This window comes from Bos grunniens, chromosome 15, assembly GCF_055505025.1.
Source record: "Bos grunniens cultivar Pamir isolate PY7600 chromosome 15, Bosgru_T2T1.0, whole genome shotgun sequence".
NCBI classification, from domain to species: domain Eukaryota; kingdom Metazoa; phylum Chordata; class Mammalia; order Artiodactyla; family Bovidae; genus Bos; species Bos grunniens.
This window is the reverse complement of record NC_141179.1, coordinates 36,387,491-36,403,384: the sequence shown is the minus strand read 5'-3', so window position 1 is coordinate 36,403,384 and position 15,894 is coordinate 36,387,491. Positions and strand designations below refer to the sequence as shown.

Below are 15,894 nucleotides of genomic sequence, written 5' to 3'. Positions count from 1 at the left end.
AGAACCTCAAGCGAAAATGATATGCTATACATTTAAAATGTGCTAACAGTTAATAAAAGCTGCTTTTCATAGACTACACTGGAGTACCAGCTTGTTTTTGTTTTTGTTTTACTTGAGTATGTTGATAGTCAGGGGACAGTGAGTAGAAAATGTGAGGACGGGATAAAGACACAAAATGTTCAATACATTATTTTCATTGTTGGAAAAAAAAAAATAATAGGGGAGAGTTATATTTCTTAAACAAGAAGCAATCCAAATGCAAAGAGAGTCCATTTTCTGCTCTAAAAAGCAAAACTATTTTTTCATTCTTTTAGCAAGTTTTTATAATAAAATCTGTTCTCATTACATCTCATATACCTTGATAATTCTGAAATAACCTAGATTAACTTTTTTAAAAAACAGTAATATGACCCATCTAACCTCATGACAGCAGATAATACATCCCATCTGCAAATCATCTTGCTGAATGTTATCTGTGTTTTATCATTTCTAGTACCTGTCTGTGCCTGATATGGTACTCTCAGGCACATTAGCTTGATGGAATGTTTCACTTGACTTCAAAAACATCAATTGATATATATGCACCCCTAAACTATATTTAAACAAATAGCTCTTAGAACAACCAAAATTTTAATTGTACTCTACTATACTTATACAGAATGCTGTTTGTAAATAGTGAAAAGGTATATATCAATTATCTCACTAATAAGAGAATACTTTCAAACTTACAGGTTTATAACCTAACAATATGGAAAAGTATAGATGATATTAAAAGTAAGGGTTAAAGCCAATGTACATTAAACTTTGTAAAAATAAAATTCATTTACTCCAGTATCTAGTATACTAATTCAAAGAGGATTTTTAAAATGTCACTAGTTTCTTCAATATAAGGTAGATATGTGTAAAAATTTCATCAGTGAGCAATAAACTAATAATTCCTAAAAGAAGTCAAATAGAAACAGCATAAAATCTCAATAATGCCACCAAAACTTATCATTTATGTATTTAAAGCAATATATTGTTAAAGCCTTATAAGAGAGAGATTTGCTAAATAAGTTAACATTTTAAATATGTGCTTTTCCCTTACTAAGAAAAAATATCTTTCTACTGCTAATGAAAAAATGTCCAGCAGACAATATGAATGTCATTTCTTCTAGATATTCAGTTACTGAATCCATTACAGAATCAACTTAAGATATAGATATTGATAGTGCTTTATTAATTTTTTTGCATCTACCTTTCTTTGTAGTATAATGTTGGGCACTGTGCTTACACAGTATACTCTTACAGGAGCTTGTATCATGCTCCGTAATAATAAATTTGCAATTTATTTTGCATTTTCAAGAATACATATATACCAAGAGAAAGTTCCTTCTTATTACTTCCAAAATAAAAATTAAGAACAACAATAAATACAATAAACAATATTTAGTTTTGCCACTATAAAAAGAATATGGTAGGAGAACCGAGGAAAAAGGAGGTGGCAGTGATACAAGAAAAGCAACAGGGCCAGAGGAATTAATGACCTAGCACTTGTCTAGATCCTGGTCACTTACTGCCCTTGGTCATAAGCTAGATCTAAATGTGTAGTGCACACTTACTTGCTTTCAGAGTCTAAAGGATTTTGTGTTTTTTTGGTTAGTGTTTGTTGTTCTTGTTTTAGAATGGGACACTCTTGATTTAAGAGGTTTTCAAAAATGCAGGAGAAAGAAATTTACATGCCATTTGGCCTACTGCCCATGCACTTACATATGTGTATTCAGGAAGATACACTCAAATATACATGGATAATATATTTATGGTCTGGTACAGTAAAAAAAAATCAGTCATAACTTTTTCCCTGCTGTAATAAAATAAAGTATTTCATTGATTCAATCAAAAGCAAATGCAACTAAATAACCCACGTCCCCACCATCTAGAAGAAAAGCGCACCCTTGCTGCCATAGACAAGCTAACTCTATCCCACTGAATTAGTGGAAGGTTTAAGATGTTTGCTTGTTTGTTTTCAAGTAAAGGGAATCTTCTAGTAGGTATCAGGAATATCTGAGTGGCTTAGAAACAAGGGAAGAAGGGAGAGTGATGAAAGTGTCTAATGCTGAGTGTTGAATTCCATGGTTATTGCACAGGGTGATAGGGGGAAGCTCATGTTCATGACTGCAGACATCTGGTCTCTTCCAGAGAGTGCAGACTAAAGTTGACCTGAAGCTGGGGTCTAGAAACCTAGGCAGGAAGCTCAAGCACCAATCTGGGTACAAACAGAACAGGGCACTGCTCCTAAAAACCCCAAGCTGAACAAGAGTGAAACAGGGAGAGAGCAGATATTTACAGGTTCGCCCGCACAGTGAACACTAGCAGCCCCAAGTGGCTAGGCCTGGAGCGGGGGGGAAGAGAAACTGCAATCAGAGCGCATACAGCAATTTGCTGAGACCTCTGGGGCGGGTGCGGGAGGAAGCATAGAACAGGTGAACAATCCAACTAGAAACTGAAGCCCCTAACCAAGCCAGGATACAACGCCAAGTCTGCGCTAGTCCTACTGGGATAGTGCAGACTGAAGGGCACTAGCAGCCCTCCCCCATGGGCGGAGTGTGTAGAGTAGGTGTAGTGCCAGATTTACTCTGCATCCCCTTTCCTCGTTCAGCACTCACCCTGCCGCTTGTCGGGTTTGCCTATCTAACCAGAAGTCTGCCCTCAGCCGAAAACTAGAGAAGAAACAAGAAGTGGAGAGAGAGAGAGAAAGACAAGACTACACTGTCACAGTCTTCTCTAGTGCCAGGGCCTCCCGAAGGCTGTCCTGGTTGGTTCGACCCTCCCACGGGAATCCTGTAGCCTGGAACGGTGCTGAGTGGACCAGCTCCGCCAAGCCCGTGCCTGTGGGCCTCCGGGACGAGGTGCTGAGTGCGCAGGCTAATTATACATGTGGCATTTGGGCAGCCGACTGTCCAGTGACACCTTACCTTATGAGGAAACGTCAACCTCAGCAACTGTTCAAAACAAAATGCCATCGCAGGATCAGCTTCGCCGGCTCTTGGCCGGTTCGGGATTGCTTTTCCCACAGATTTTCTCACTTAGCGCAAGAATGTGGCCTGCGGAGGCCAGTCGTAAGCTGGGCGGACCGGGGAAGAGGGAGGGGGACAGGCGGGGCGGTCCTTGCCAGGTGTCCATCCTGTCCCCCCTCGCCATGGACCAGCTCTCGGACCCGACCACTTGACCTTTTTATTCACCAAACTCACCTCCTAGAAATAGACTGGGCGGGGCTGTGTCTGTTCTCCTCGGGACCCGGGGAGAAACCTAGGCATGTGACTATACAGGGCAGAAGGGAGGAGACCCTAGGGAGGCAGGGAGAGGGGGCACTTTCACATCCCGACTCCACTGGGTTGTTGGCTGGGCCGCCCGGCCAGAGCCAAAAGCCCAGCCAGCCGCAAGAGTGCGCGCCGGGGTCAAGCGCCCTGGACACGGACGTCATCCCAGTGCCCCATTGAGTGTGACGGGAGGTCCGGAGCCCAGCCCAGCTTGCCGCAGCAACGGCTTTGGGCCATCTCGAGACCGAAACTTCAAGTTCAGCCCTCCGAAGAGGTCACACACAGAGAAGCAGCCGGGGACAACCCATCTCGCTAACAGCCCATCCCCGCCAGCAAAGTCGAAGACTAATTTTTGGTCCCCAAATAGGGGCAACATTCAATATCTGGCAGTTCATACAAACGTTTTCAAACTTGGTCAGCCTGAGAGCTTAAAAAAAAAAAAAAAAAAACAGCCTCAAAACACTCCAGCAACAACCACCTTTTATCTGTTCCAAACACACCAATTCTCTTTTTATCTTAAAGCTGCGCGGAGCGCCCGGGAAATAGCCCAGGAAACGGAGCTAATCTGTCCTCCGCAGCCCCGCTCTGGGCGCCCGAGCAACCCCGGCAACCTTTGCACAAGCCTCTTCCCTTTTCTGCCCGGCCCTTTAAGGAGAAGAAAGCAGCTCCCTCTGGGAGCGGTCAGGCTCGGGCTGGGCCCCGGGCGGGTGGCAGCACCGCCCCCGGGCCTGGGCCGAGCCCCAGAGCGGCGGATCTCTGCGGATCTGCGGAGTGGGCAGCGGGCGGCGGGGCCTGGGCAGGGCGCCGAGAAGGACGGAGGGCGCTGGCGGGGCTCAGGGACGCGAGGAGGGGAAGAAACGCGCGGGCGACTGTGCTCCTGCAGCGAGGACTCCGAGGCCGACTCGGCTCGGGGAAGGGCTGGGCGGCCCCGTCACACGCGCCCCCGCCGGCCCGGCACCACCGCCAGAGCGTCCGAGGGAAAAGAGGGCCACGGATTAGTGCTTGGGTTTCGGATTGTCTCGGAATTCGATTTGCTTATTCCTAAAAAGATCATTCAAAGTCACGTCCAAAAATGAAGGATGAGGGAAGAAGGGAGAGAGCGCAGGGAACTGGAAGCAACTCGCACGGGGTCCCGGGAAAGTTGCGGCGGAGCGGCGTTGGGGTGAGGGTGGGAGGAGGGAGCGAGCTGCTTTTCTAGCGACCCGGGTTTTCTTTGAGCTCCTCCCGGTAAACTTCACGCGGGCAGACAGCGCGGAGGAGATCCTAGACTCTCGCCCACCCTCGGCCATCGTCAACCCCACAAATAGCCAAAGTTTCCAAACCAAAATGGGGGTGGGGTGGGGGTAGCCTTTAGGAAGCCCAGAAACCCGGCAGGTCCTCCCGACCTCCCGCACCCGGAGCCTGGGTAATACTGAAGCGCTCCGGGAAACTGCGACATCGCAGTCAGTCACACGGCGAATCACCCCAACACTTTTCAAGAAAACAAAATATTCGCTGGGAAACTTACTTTGCATTTAGTCTCTATTCTTTAGGGGGATGCGGTTTAGTTCGGCTCGTGAGGGAAGCTCGTTTTGTCCAGGTTGGATATTGTCTACTTATGGATCAGCCCTTGGGTGAGGGTTTATTTTAATTTATGGCTTATGCATTCTTTTAAGGTCGATTTACATGACCTCCGGCTACAACTAAGACAGCCGAGGAAGGCACTCCAGTCGTCAGTCGGCCAAACCCACAATTAAAACAGCCCTCCCCCTAGTCTTGGTGTGACTAGGACTCTCCCGGGGTAGGCTGGCTGCCTGCTTTTCTTTTTTTCTCTCTTCTTTCTTCGCTTCTATTCTTTCCTTCTTAATTTCTTTATGCCTTGCTTTTTTAATATCACGAAATAAGATGTGCTATCAGTTTGAAAGTTTCGGTATAACTTTCTTCAAACCCAAGCCTGCAGCGATAACGAGAGATGCAGCGCTCACAAAGCCCTCAGGATGCTGCCCTCTTGTGGGCACAAAGGGCCTTTCCACCCAGCGGTCCCATCTGAACCCTCACACAGCACAAACATATGCTTACACACACACACACACACACACAGGGGGAGAGAGAGAGAGAGAACACTACACACGCAAGCACACGAGCTTCCTCCATCACACACTTGGCGCAAACTTCAATGAAATACCTACCTCAAACTTCATGAAGACTTAAAAATTCATTCTCTAAGCCACCTGATTCTTTTTCATAACATTCCCAGTTATATAGATTAGAGTATCTATACGGGGAGGCGGAGGAGGAGGAATAAGGTGGGCCGAAAGGGCGAACAGATTTCCGGACGAATACTTAGGATGGCGATAACAGCTTTCTGTTGTCAAAGGTTGCGTTGTCTGTCTCTCTCTCCTGCCCTTTTTGCCTTAGTGTCCCACGCACAGTTATCTACAGCTACAACATGTGTTTTCTCCGAGTGGATTTTGGGGATACGGGGGTGGCAAGAAAACCAGAAGCCCGCCACGCAGATCTGTCACCGCCTCCGGAACAAGGCACAACTCTCCGAGAGGGGGACGCATCCTAGGGATACGCGCGTCCACCAGCGAGCGGCAGACGCTCGGGCCCCTTTCTCAGCCTCTACTCTTCCCCCCACCCCCCCACCCCCACTTCTGCGTCTGCCCCACTGAGCGCCCTCCTCCCGCTCCTCCTCCCCACCTCCCCTCCCCAGCCAAGTACGGAAACCCGCCGGGGCTGGGCAGCCGTGGCTCCCGGCAACCCGCGCCCTCGCGGGGCTCCGCGCACTCAGTTCTTGTCCGACCCCAGTCCCTCAGTCCCAGCTCAGTGAAACTAACCCTGAAGCTGCCCGGAAGGGCAAGAGCGGAAGGCGCTGGGGACCGGCGGCCGGGCCCGGGGTTCCTGCCCCTGCCCTCTCCTGCTCCCCAACAGGTAGCTCACAAATGGGCCGCGCGCTCTCGCTCTGCCTCCCTCGCTCTCTAGAACGCTCGCTCCGTCCCGGTTACCTGGGCGGGCTCCAGGATGGTACCGCACGGGAGGGCTCCTTGTGCGCTGCGCCGCGGGAGTAAATGGCATTAAAGAAAAAAGGGAAAGATACAAATAAAAAAAAAAAATTAAGGAAGGGGAGTCGTTGCTGGGTCAATTAGCTCAGCCCGGGGAGCAAGGGAGCAGAGCCCCCCAGCGCCGCGGCCGGCTAAGCCCGTTAACTCAAGTCTGCGGGGGTGTCCCGCCCCGAGCGGGGGAACGCTGACCCGCAGAAGTTTGCCGCCGGGGTGCCAGGAGGTGCGCGCAGAGCGGGGTGACTAGGGGCTTCCCCCTTGAAACAAGTGAAGGCGATGGTTAGTGCTGTCAATCTTGGCAATCAGTGTGAGCGGCCATGTCGTAAGTATTCAAAGCATTTCCCGTCGTGCAACATCAGAAAGTGAGTGGCCAGGGCATTGATCTGAGCGAGGGAGAGGAGGCAGGGCTCCCCTCCCAGACAACACAGGCAAGATGAGACAAGAGGCGAGGGAGGCAGCGAGCCAGGCAGGGAAGCTGGGAGGGAGGGGGAGGACCGGGGGAAGAAGAAGGAGGGGAGAGCGGAGGCAAAGGAGAGAGAGCCGGAGAGAGAGAGGGCAGAGACCGGCGAGAGCGGAGGTTGGAACTGGAGAACGCGCCTGAGAAGAAAGAGTGAAGCGACTAGTAGGAGAGAATTGGAAGGCGACAAAGAAGAGGGAGAGTTGAGGTCAGAGGGAATAGTGACAAGTATTAGGTGGAGAGAAAACGGCTGAGGAGTAAAGGACCCCAGCAGTGCTATTAGGGCTGGAGTTGTTGGAAGGAGGAGTCTAGATGAAGGCAAACTGAAGAGGGGGAAAGGTAGACAACTGGGGAGAAAGAAAGGAGCAAACTGGAGAAAAGGAGGAAAGAAGGTGGGAGAGGAAATGCAGGAATGGTAGTTTGTGCTTTGAAAAAGTTATGTGAAGAGGATGATGAATGGGCTGAATGTTAGGAAGTACTGAGATGTAGCACTGGACCACAGAAGTGAGTCATGGCAGAAACAGAGAAGAGAAAGAACAGGAGCTAAAGCAGACCAATAAGAAGGAAAGGAAGGTGAATATTAGGATGAATAATAAGGATGAAGAAAAGTGAAAAAGAGAAGTAATCAAAAGAGAGTGAAGAAAGAGATGCAGGAAGCAGAGACCATGAAAACATACAGGTTAACAGGATTTCAGTAAATAGAGGAAGAGGACCTTATTTTAAAAGATGGAGGAAGAGCAACTGAAAGAAAAAGGAATTGATACAGGAGATTCTTAACATATGTAGGGGGCCATATTCTGGAGGCCATGTGGAATATGGAGTCTATGGGTTAAAATTATTATGAATAACAAAACATGTACAAACTACCAAGGAAAAAATTGATTATACCTTTACAATGATAAATAGTCCCACATTTATTATAGGGTTAAGTTTGTGTTACACAGAATTGGGTGGGTGATATATGTGTATTACCTCAACTTTGTAGAGGAAAAGATTTGGAGAAACAATTTCAAGATGGGTGGCTGGGAAGTTGTAAAAGATGAAGAGTTTCAGTCACCCGGGACAGCATTTTGCAAAAAACATGTAAGTCAGATAGAGAAAATTATGTTTAACCACCCCCCATTAAAAAAAAAAAAAAACCTACACAAATTAAAGATTCTCTTTGATATGGGTGTGAGGGTAGATAAAAGATTTGAAGGGTATAGCATGGCCTAATGGAACAGAGACCTGGAATTTTATCTCAGTGCAAAAAAAACCTGGGGGACTGGGAGAGGAGAGAATAATCATGATGTCAGGTAATAGACAGAGATACAGAACAAAAGAAATAGATGAGAACACTAGCTTTGACAACAGCAGACACAGAGCTAACAGGCAGCCAGTGTGCACAAGGTGATGGTGGCCTGCCTTAAGCCAGGCCCAAAGAAATAGATCTGAGAAACTAAAGTCAGTGGAGAGTCCAAATTACATCAAGATTAAAAGCTAAGAGAGGGGTTCTGACACGATCAGTGTAAACCTACAGAAATTTGTGGAAGTGAGGTCCTCGCTATGTAGAAACTGATATGAGAGGGCCACTTTGAGGCATTACATAAACAGGGAATTTGTGAAAGAAGATATGGACAGGAGAGAGGAGTCAGGAATTAGAGTTAGAAAAATCAAAAAGTTAATGCAATCTAAGGTTGCCAACTTGAGAAGACCTTCACAGATCAAGTGATAAAAGATAAAGAGGAGAAAACCTCATCTTTGTTCCACTAACTGAAGAAAACGGAGAAAGTAAGTAAATGCAGAAGAGGTACCAAGCTGAGATGTCTGTTAGTCATATATTGGCTTCTTAAAGTATACTCCATGTTTGGTTTCATATCAACTCCAGACAAGAGAAGGAAGAGGACAGAAATAAGGGTCAAGATGAGCACCTGGGATTGGTGGGGCAGAAGGAATAGCCCCAGTAATAGGAATAGCTCATTTCCTATTCCAGCTGGGAAAGATGATGCTTGAGGATTAGAAGCTTGAAGACTGCAAGTTAATGTGACTTGATGACTGTTGGCGGAGAGGACAACAGTCCCAACCAGAAATCTTGTGTCCCTTTCACCCACAGAGACCTTCATGACTGGAAAAATCTGCCTGGAGAGGCCAGAGCCTAGAAGCCAGTGAAAAGAATGCCTGGCACCTTTCCTGCCAGCTCCTTCACACCTGGTCCCAAAACTCCCAAGAGTGCTCCTTGACCTCAGAGGCCCAACGGGTAAACCCAGACTGGTGTTTCTATACTAGACAAGAGTCAAATCTCTTCTGGCTTTTGATTTTGTCTTTGTTTTATTTTGTTTTTGTGAATGACTGTGGCCTGGCCCAGCTGTCCTTCCAAAGCCTCTCTCTGGCCCTGGAACTCAACTACAGGAGCAAAAAATCTCTGGAAATCTTATAAAGGGCAAAATCGAATGACCCCTCCTAAATGCCTGCAGAGTTAAAGCAGAGAGAAGAGGAGATAATTTTAAGTCCCAAAGCCTAAATTCTCAGGGTAGAGCCACCGAGAGAAGTGAAACATCCCAGACTGAAACACTGGGGCGCGACTTGGGTTTCTCAAAGTTGTGGTAAGTTTGGCTTTGCAAGTACCAGCGTATGAGTTCTTTAAATCACCCAGCACTGGGAAATCTGGGGAATAAGACAGACCCCCCGACCAGGTACAGGCTGCTGGCAGAAGGCCAAAAAAAAAAAAGGCGACATTATCAAGATCTCTTGCGTCCAAGGCCCTAATACTGGGCCGCAGTGGACCTTCAGAGGAGGAACAGCAGAATCCTCTTTAGATTTTATCTAATAAACTGATACCAAAGTAGATTGATAAGGCGGAACCCCGAGCCAATCACAACATTAATCCCTAAAGGAAAGAAACTAAAGTTTGGGGTCTTGGTGTCGCACTTCAGGCTGTGCATGGTTTGACACGTGGCCCTCGGGGGCGGGAGTGAGCCCTAAGAGTTCCCTTTCAAGCCACAGGCGCTGCAGTACAGAGCGGGGGGCTAGGCAAAGAGCGCTGCAGAGGGTTGAAGTGCCGGACTCTCCACCTGGTCCGCACTGGCCTGCGGGCTCCAGGAAGTTCCGAAAGGAGCCAAGGACACCCAGGCACCGTGGCCAGATCCCGGCACACTAGGGCTCACTTTCCCTGGGGGTCGGAGCCCCGCGCTGCGCAAGAAGCCCGGCACCGAGCACCGGGAACCAGGGAGGGAAGGAGGGGCAAGCGGTGGGAGCAGACTTACCTGCCCGCAGCTATCGCTGCCTCCGAGCTGTCCGGGTGTCCCTGCGCACGACAACCAGCAAAGACAACTCGGCTTTGCTAAGTTTGGCCTCGCACCTCCAGAGAAGAGGCGCGAACCGGCAAATGAAAGGCGCGCTCGGTTCCTGGAGAGAGGTCCCCCTGAACTTGGGAAGGGGAGTGCAATGAATTCTGCTCGAGAAGTTAATATTTAAAGCACCCACGCAAAAATCAAAACGACTGTTAAAGACTCGTATTCTCGCCTTGAAAGTCTCCTTACACCAGCCGGGAGGACAATTCAGATCTACATGACTTCATCCTAAGGTTTCTAACTTCTTTGAGGAAGGGCTTTATAGGTACTGTATAAATAGTACCAATATAAATGTCTTCCAAAACACGGAGAATGAGAACTTTTACTGAAACGAAGAATAAGTGAAAGAGTATAAAAAGCCAAAAAGGAAGAAGTTGGAAACTTTAATTACAGCCCAGAGAAAACTTTTAGCAATTGATTTCCTTAAACAGGAATAACAAACACACCAACGACTCCAGCAGCCCATCGCACTTCATTTAAGTTTGGTGTAACCAAATAACCCGAACTCCCAAATAACAGTGCCCTTGGGACTCTGCCTCAAAGAGGTCGGAACTCGTGTTACAACAACAAAAGCAAAAAAGCAAACTGTGAATAATGCTCTGCGTTCTTTAAGACGTCATTTTGCAAAAGGACCAGGCATTGTCCCTGGACTTTAAATGGATAGAGAATAACATTAAATTTCATTTGAATCTGCGCATCATCATATTGGGAAGACCACAGCGGTAGCGACAGTAGCAGCAGCAGCACCGCCACAAAGGAGGTGGGGAAAAGTGGTAAAAATGCATGAACTTTTTTCAAAGAAAAATAAAGATAAATCAAAAATAAGTTTTACAGACATGTCTTTCCTGGCTTAGGAAAGTTAATTTTTAAATGTTCTCCTGCTGTCTAAGGTGCAAAGCCGAGTCTAGGGGAGTGCGTGGCTGGAATCTGCATGCTGATAAGAGAAGGCTGATGTACTTACAGTGACAGAGGGCAGGCTGCGGGAGAAAAGCTGTTTGTGTTAGCCTGCGAGTTACCCAGGGCTGCAGTGAGAGCAGAAGGGAGGAGTGGGAGTGCCAGTCTGCGTACACCTTCACCGCGTCTCATTACATCTGCCAGCCTCTCTCTCCCTCTCTCTTTCATTTCCACATTCCCTTTGTTCCTGAAAAAAAAAATCTACACGTCACATCAGAGTCCCCAGATGCAGTCTACACCAAAGAAAAAAAAATGAATAATTCAATCAAACTGTGCATAGTCTCTAAGGCAATAAATCTATTGCACTTAAAGAAACGAAGGGTAATTACCACCATGGAATTAGAATAAGGCCAAAGACCCGAGATGTCGTTAAGTCTCTGGGTAAACGCCCCGGTCAAATAAAGTTTCATTTATTGAATCCTTTTGACATCTCAAATGGAAAGTCAGAGAAAGATTTTAACTTGTTTTAGAAGGATATTCACTTATCTTTAAACACATTTTTAAAAGGGGGGAAAAAGAAGGGGAGAAAGCACCTCGGGCGTACTACCCTGCTGAAAAGGCTCCCAAAGGCAGCAGCACAGAGCCGGCACAAACATGAACCAAGACAATGTGTCCGTGGAGCCTGTCCAGGGTCAGTTTCTCCACCACTCCACCCTCCTCCTCTCCTCTCTAATTAGACGAGGATCGAGGATCGCTCTCCACTCTCACCGGCCACCACCGAAGCTCGACTTGAGAGCAGCTGGAATCTGGGAACATTACCTGCAGCACCAGAACCTAAGAAAAACCGCGATTCCCTGCCACCAACATCCCATGCCATCCCCATGCACCCCTCCAAGTCCCGTAATCATCTACTTCTTCCATCTGCCTAAGAGAAACTGTAAAAGGGATTTTTTTCCCCCCATGACTGAATGGAAGCTCTGTACTGTACCGACTTCTGGATTTGCCCTGGGTTGAGTTTAGGGAATGTCTGGAAAGAAAAAAAAGGGGGAGGAAAAAAAGGAGGGGTGCAGCTCAAGCCTTATCCAAGTTACTCATAAAGCTGTTTTAGACAGGAAAGAGCCTACGGGAGAAACAGCTGGGATGCACACTGACTTGGAAATCTCAGTTCTAGGAACCGTGTCTTTTCATCCCGGAGGTAAGATTATGTGACTCTCGCACGTTTATGCTTTTGCTGTCTGTGTGTCTCTCTTACCCACCGGCAGGGACCTCTCCCAATCGGGTCAGCCAGCATGCACCCTAGAGAAGGACACAGCACGACATAAGGCTTTCTTTTCCAGGTCTCTCCACTCATAAATTGTGGGCGTCATTGAAACGAGATTAGCAAATCTTTTACCGCTGGCTACAGCCACCAGACCCTCTGTCCCTCTGCTGTTGCACCCTGGTCGCGGCATCTCGGGCTGCACAATGGTCCGGAAGACCTAGCCTGCCGGGTCGCCTATCCTGAGAGCTCAGGTGATGCAGAGGAGAATCTCGGCGTCCCAAACGGGTTCCGCCGGGAGTTTCCACTCAATACCACCTCCCGCCGCCTCTGTGCGTGCGGTGGCACGCACCCACAGACACACACATAGACACATACACGTTTTGCCATTCTGGCCGAACTCTTCATCTAAACTCAAGTCTCTTTAACAGTCAATTCAGTCCGCTTGAGAGCAGCGGGAAAACTAGGATGATACGTGGATGAACCGCGAGGGTGCCAACCGTCCGGCTTGGCCGAGCTTTGTTTACGTGCCTAAGTCGCCACCTTGAGGTCGAGCAGAAGACTGCGCCCGGCTCCCGGCTGTTGAGACCAACCCGGCGGACACCGGCCCCTCAGTCTTGGCGAATGCTGTGGACCGCTCTAAAGAGAAGCAAAAGGAGGGCACTTCTCAAGCGGACGGTCTGAGCAAAGCAAGGCCTGCCCTCTGAGACCCGGGTTGAGAGGAGTAAGGGCTAAAACTGCAGGTTAGCTGAAACTAATAGCAGGGAACCGAACGAAGGAGCACTCTCCCAGCAAAGTGCAAAACCCGGGACCAGTCTGCAGATGTAAGGCAGGCGCTGCTGCCCTGAAACTTCAAGCACTAACTCCCAGGGCAATAGCAGAGGGTTAGAAGCAGCTTCGGAGAGGTGTAGCAGTAGCTCGGGTCCTGTCCGAGGACCAAGCTCCCTTTTGCGGCCACCTCTGCTCGGCTCGGACTTCGTACTCCCACGGGCTCCTCTCCCGCTTGTTCTCTACCCTCGGGGCCGGAAACAAAGGGATTCAACGACGCAGCTAGACCCGAGGTCACTTAGCAGGGGGATTCCAGGATACAACTACAGGAAGGAGAGGGATGTGCTCAGGCAACCTGGCCGTCTGCAGCGACGACTGGATACTTAGCGCTATAGTCACCCATTTCTCAGGAAAACAGTCCTTCTGATTGTCTAACAATGGATTAGGTAAAATAATAGTGATTGTTAATTGTATCAGCGATTTCCAACTTTCCCACCCATACCTCTATTGAAACCCTTTTCCCGCAAACCGTTCTTCCTGTATTCACGTCTTTTATTATAGGATACCAGGCTTAAGAATACCCTAGCTAAATTCTGAAGTAACTTGTGGTTGTTCTTTGTTGTGCCTGGACACTGCCTCCAAGGCATGGGGACGTCTGCAAGGCCACTGCAAGTCCCATCTCTTCTGTGAAATGTGCCCTAAAGCTGTCCTGGGAATTTCCCTGTTACTTGGGTACACAGACATTGTTTAATAGTAATGCTTTACAAAACGAGAAGAATAATTTGATTTATCTCCAGAAAAAGGACACTCAGGAACTATCTTGTGCTATATGAGGCTATAAATCACTCCTTGCTAATACCGACTGGAGTCTTTCAGTAGTTTGGTCAGAATAACAAGAACAGTAGTAGTAGTAGAAATACATTTTATAAAGAGAACCACAGCGACCTAATGCTGATGATGGACAACAGGAAATGTCTTTTCAAAGAAGAGAAGCAACAGGCCCCCAAGCCAGACCCATTTCTGCTGTTTCGTACCACAACCTAGCAAATTAACATTGGATTGCTCCTTCACTTGTGTGGAAAGCTGAGTGTTATGGAATACAGTATGGAATTTTCCCAGGGAATCCCAATTATAGAAACACCTGTGCTAAGTAATGCTATTTTAATCCACTATGAAAACCTTAAGTATGTAATAGCCCTCAAATCATCTCATTTCTTAGTTACATGGGGTGGGCCAACCTCGTGGAAGAAATGCCCCAGAGCTTTATCTCAGGGGGTTTTGCCTTGGTTTTACCATACATAATCCTGACAGTTCATCTCTTAAATGGAAGGGATATATACATGAAGTCTACTGTAACTGGCAGAAACTAAGCCTGGATAGAAACCTCACAAAGAAAAATAGAATCAAAGGCCAATGACTACAAAACTGGAACACATGCCACATGTGCAGTCAGGCACCAATTCCGTGATCTTTAAATCAAATCCTAATAACATAGGAGAAGTTGTCACTGTTCTGTATATACATTTCATTTTACTACAGAGTATCAATGGCAAAATATAGTGAAATAAAGCCACCATAAAAAGGAATGCGGTAGAAACCAAAAAATTATAAACCTCTATCAATTCCCCCCAAAATACACATCAGACCTAATATTTTAAAATGCCAAGCCTAATATTTTTGAAATGCTATATGAAAAAAATTATTTATTAAAGTAATAACTTTTATAGCTTAAGGCTGCCAAAACTAATATCAATAAAACATCCATATGAAAAGTGAAATATTTATCAGTTATCCAAATGTTTGTCTTATAAAGATACATAGAATTGTTTTTCTAACTAAAAGTGATCTAGATAATTATATAGGTAGGGATGAAAATTACAAAAATCACAGAGAGGAAAAACTATGATAAAGAGTAATCATATGATAAAGAGTAATGATAAATCAAACACAGAAATAAATTTATTCACTAAAATTCAACATATCCCATATGATAGCATTCTTCTAAGGTAACATGTCACCTTTTCATCATCAGGTAATATTATTAAAGCATTTACATTCCTTCATATGTGCCACTCTCTACTTAAAGAAACATTTACCTCTTCCCAAATCTGAGGTTTACAATTCACTAAGATGACTACCACTCTATTCATTACACATTTAGCCATACTAGAAACATCTGATAAATCATACAGATCCATTCCAATGCCTAATAAAAGACAAGCAAAGGACACAAAAATAATGCTGTAAAATTACTCACTGATAAATATCAGATAATAAAACAATTTGCTAATGTTACTAGTCTTTAAAAGTTTGATCATTTACCTTAGAAATTTTATGCTTTCTGTATGTATTAGCATTGTTTTAAAAAGCTGAATTTGCCTAAATTATATAATTTTCTAAAATTTGTTATTTAGAAATCTTTCTTTCAAATCCCAGATTGCTAATTTTACTATTTCTAAATAGAGGATTTCTGTGTGTGTGTGCATTTTTAAATATTACAGTTACGTTGAAGACTTTTGCTGTTTTATACATTTTTAATTCACAAATTAAATATTTATTGAGTGTCTAATATGTGCAAAGCAAATAATTAAAAAGTGTGTTAACTGAGGATCTATCTTTTGCACTTTTCTAATTTAATAAATGTTAGTTATAAGCCTTTTGTACATATATTGAAAAAAATTTTTACCACATGTCAGCAGAAATATTCTGTTCAATATAAGTACATTTGATAGTTACACATGATAGTTCATTTTATTTGGCATATACTATTTAAGCTACCTCAGACATTTTTATAAACCAACAAGCTATCACATTTCTAAAAGCTTTTCTAACTTATCAAATGATATAT

General features: G+C 45.9%; 1 protein-coding gene and 2 long non-coding RNA genes across 52 annotated transcripts in view; 2 read left to right on the top strand and 1 right to left on the bottom strand.

Annotated features, from left to right (window-relative positions):
* Window positions 1–6,655, bottom strand: part of SOX6 (SRY-box transcription factor 6) — a 719,879-nt gene extending 713,224 nt beyond the window's left edge. For 19 of the 50 annotated variants that reach the window (XM_086339831.1, XM_086339826.1, XM_086339850.1 and 16 more), the window contains exon 1: window positions 4,807–5,280. The gene's annotated coding sequence lies outside the window, so the exon portion shown is untranslated. Of the gene's footprint in view, window positions 1–4,806; window positions 5,291–6,286 lie in introns of those variants that run through there. The other 31 variants (XM_086339828.1, XM_086339852.1, XM_086339859.1 and 28 more) reach the window with 3 other exon arrangements.
* Window positions 6,539–10,951, top strand: LOC147357671 (uncharacterized). Its single transcript, XR_015142031.1, has 2 exons — window positions 6,539–6,662; window positions 8,890–10,951. It is a non-coding gene; the product is annotated as an uncharacterized LOC147357671 (long non-coding RNA).
* Window positions 10,952–12,127: 1,176 nt separating this feature from the next.
* On the top strand, window positions 12,128–15,340 carry LOC147357670 (uncharacterized). Its single transcript, XR_015142032.1, has 2 exons — window positions 12,128–12,215; window positions 12,710–15,340. It is a non-coding gene; the product is annotated as an uncharacterized LOC147357670 (long non-coding RNA).
* Window positions 15,341–15,894: the final 554 nt, after the last annotated feature.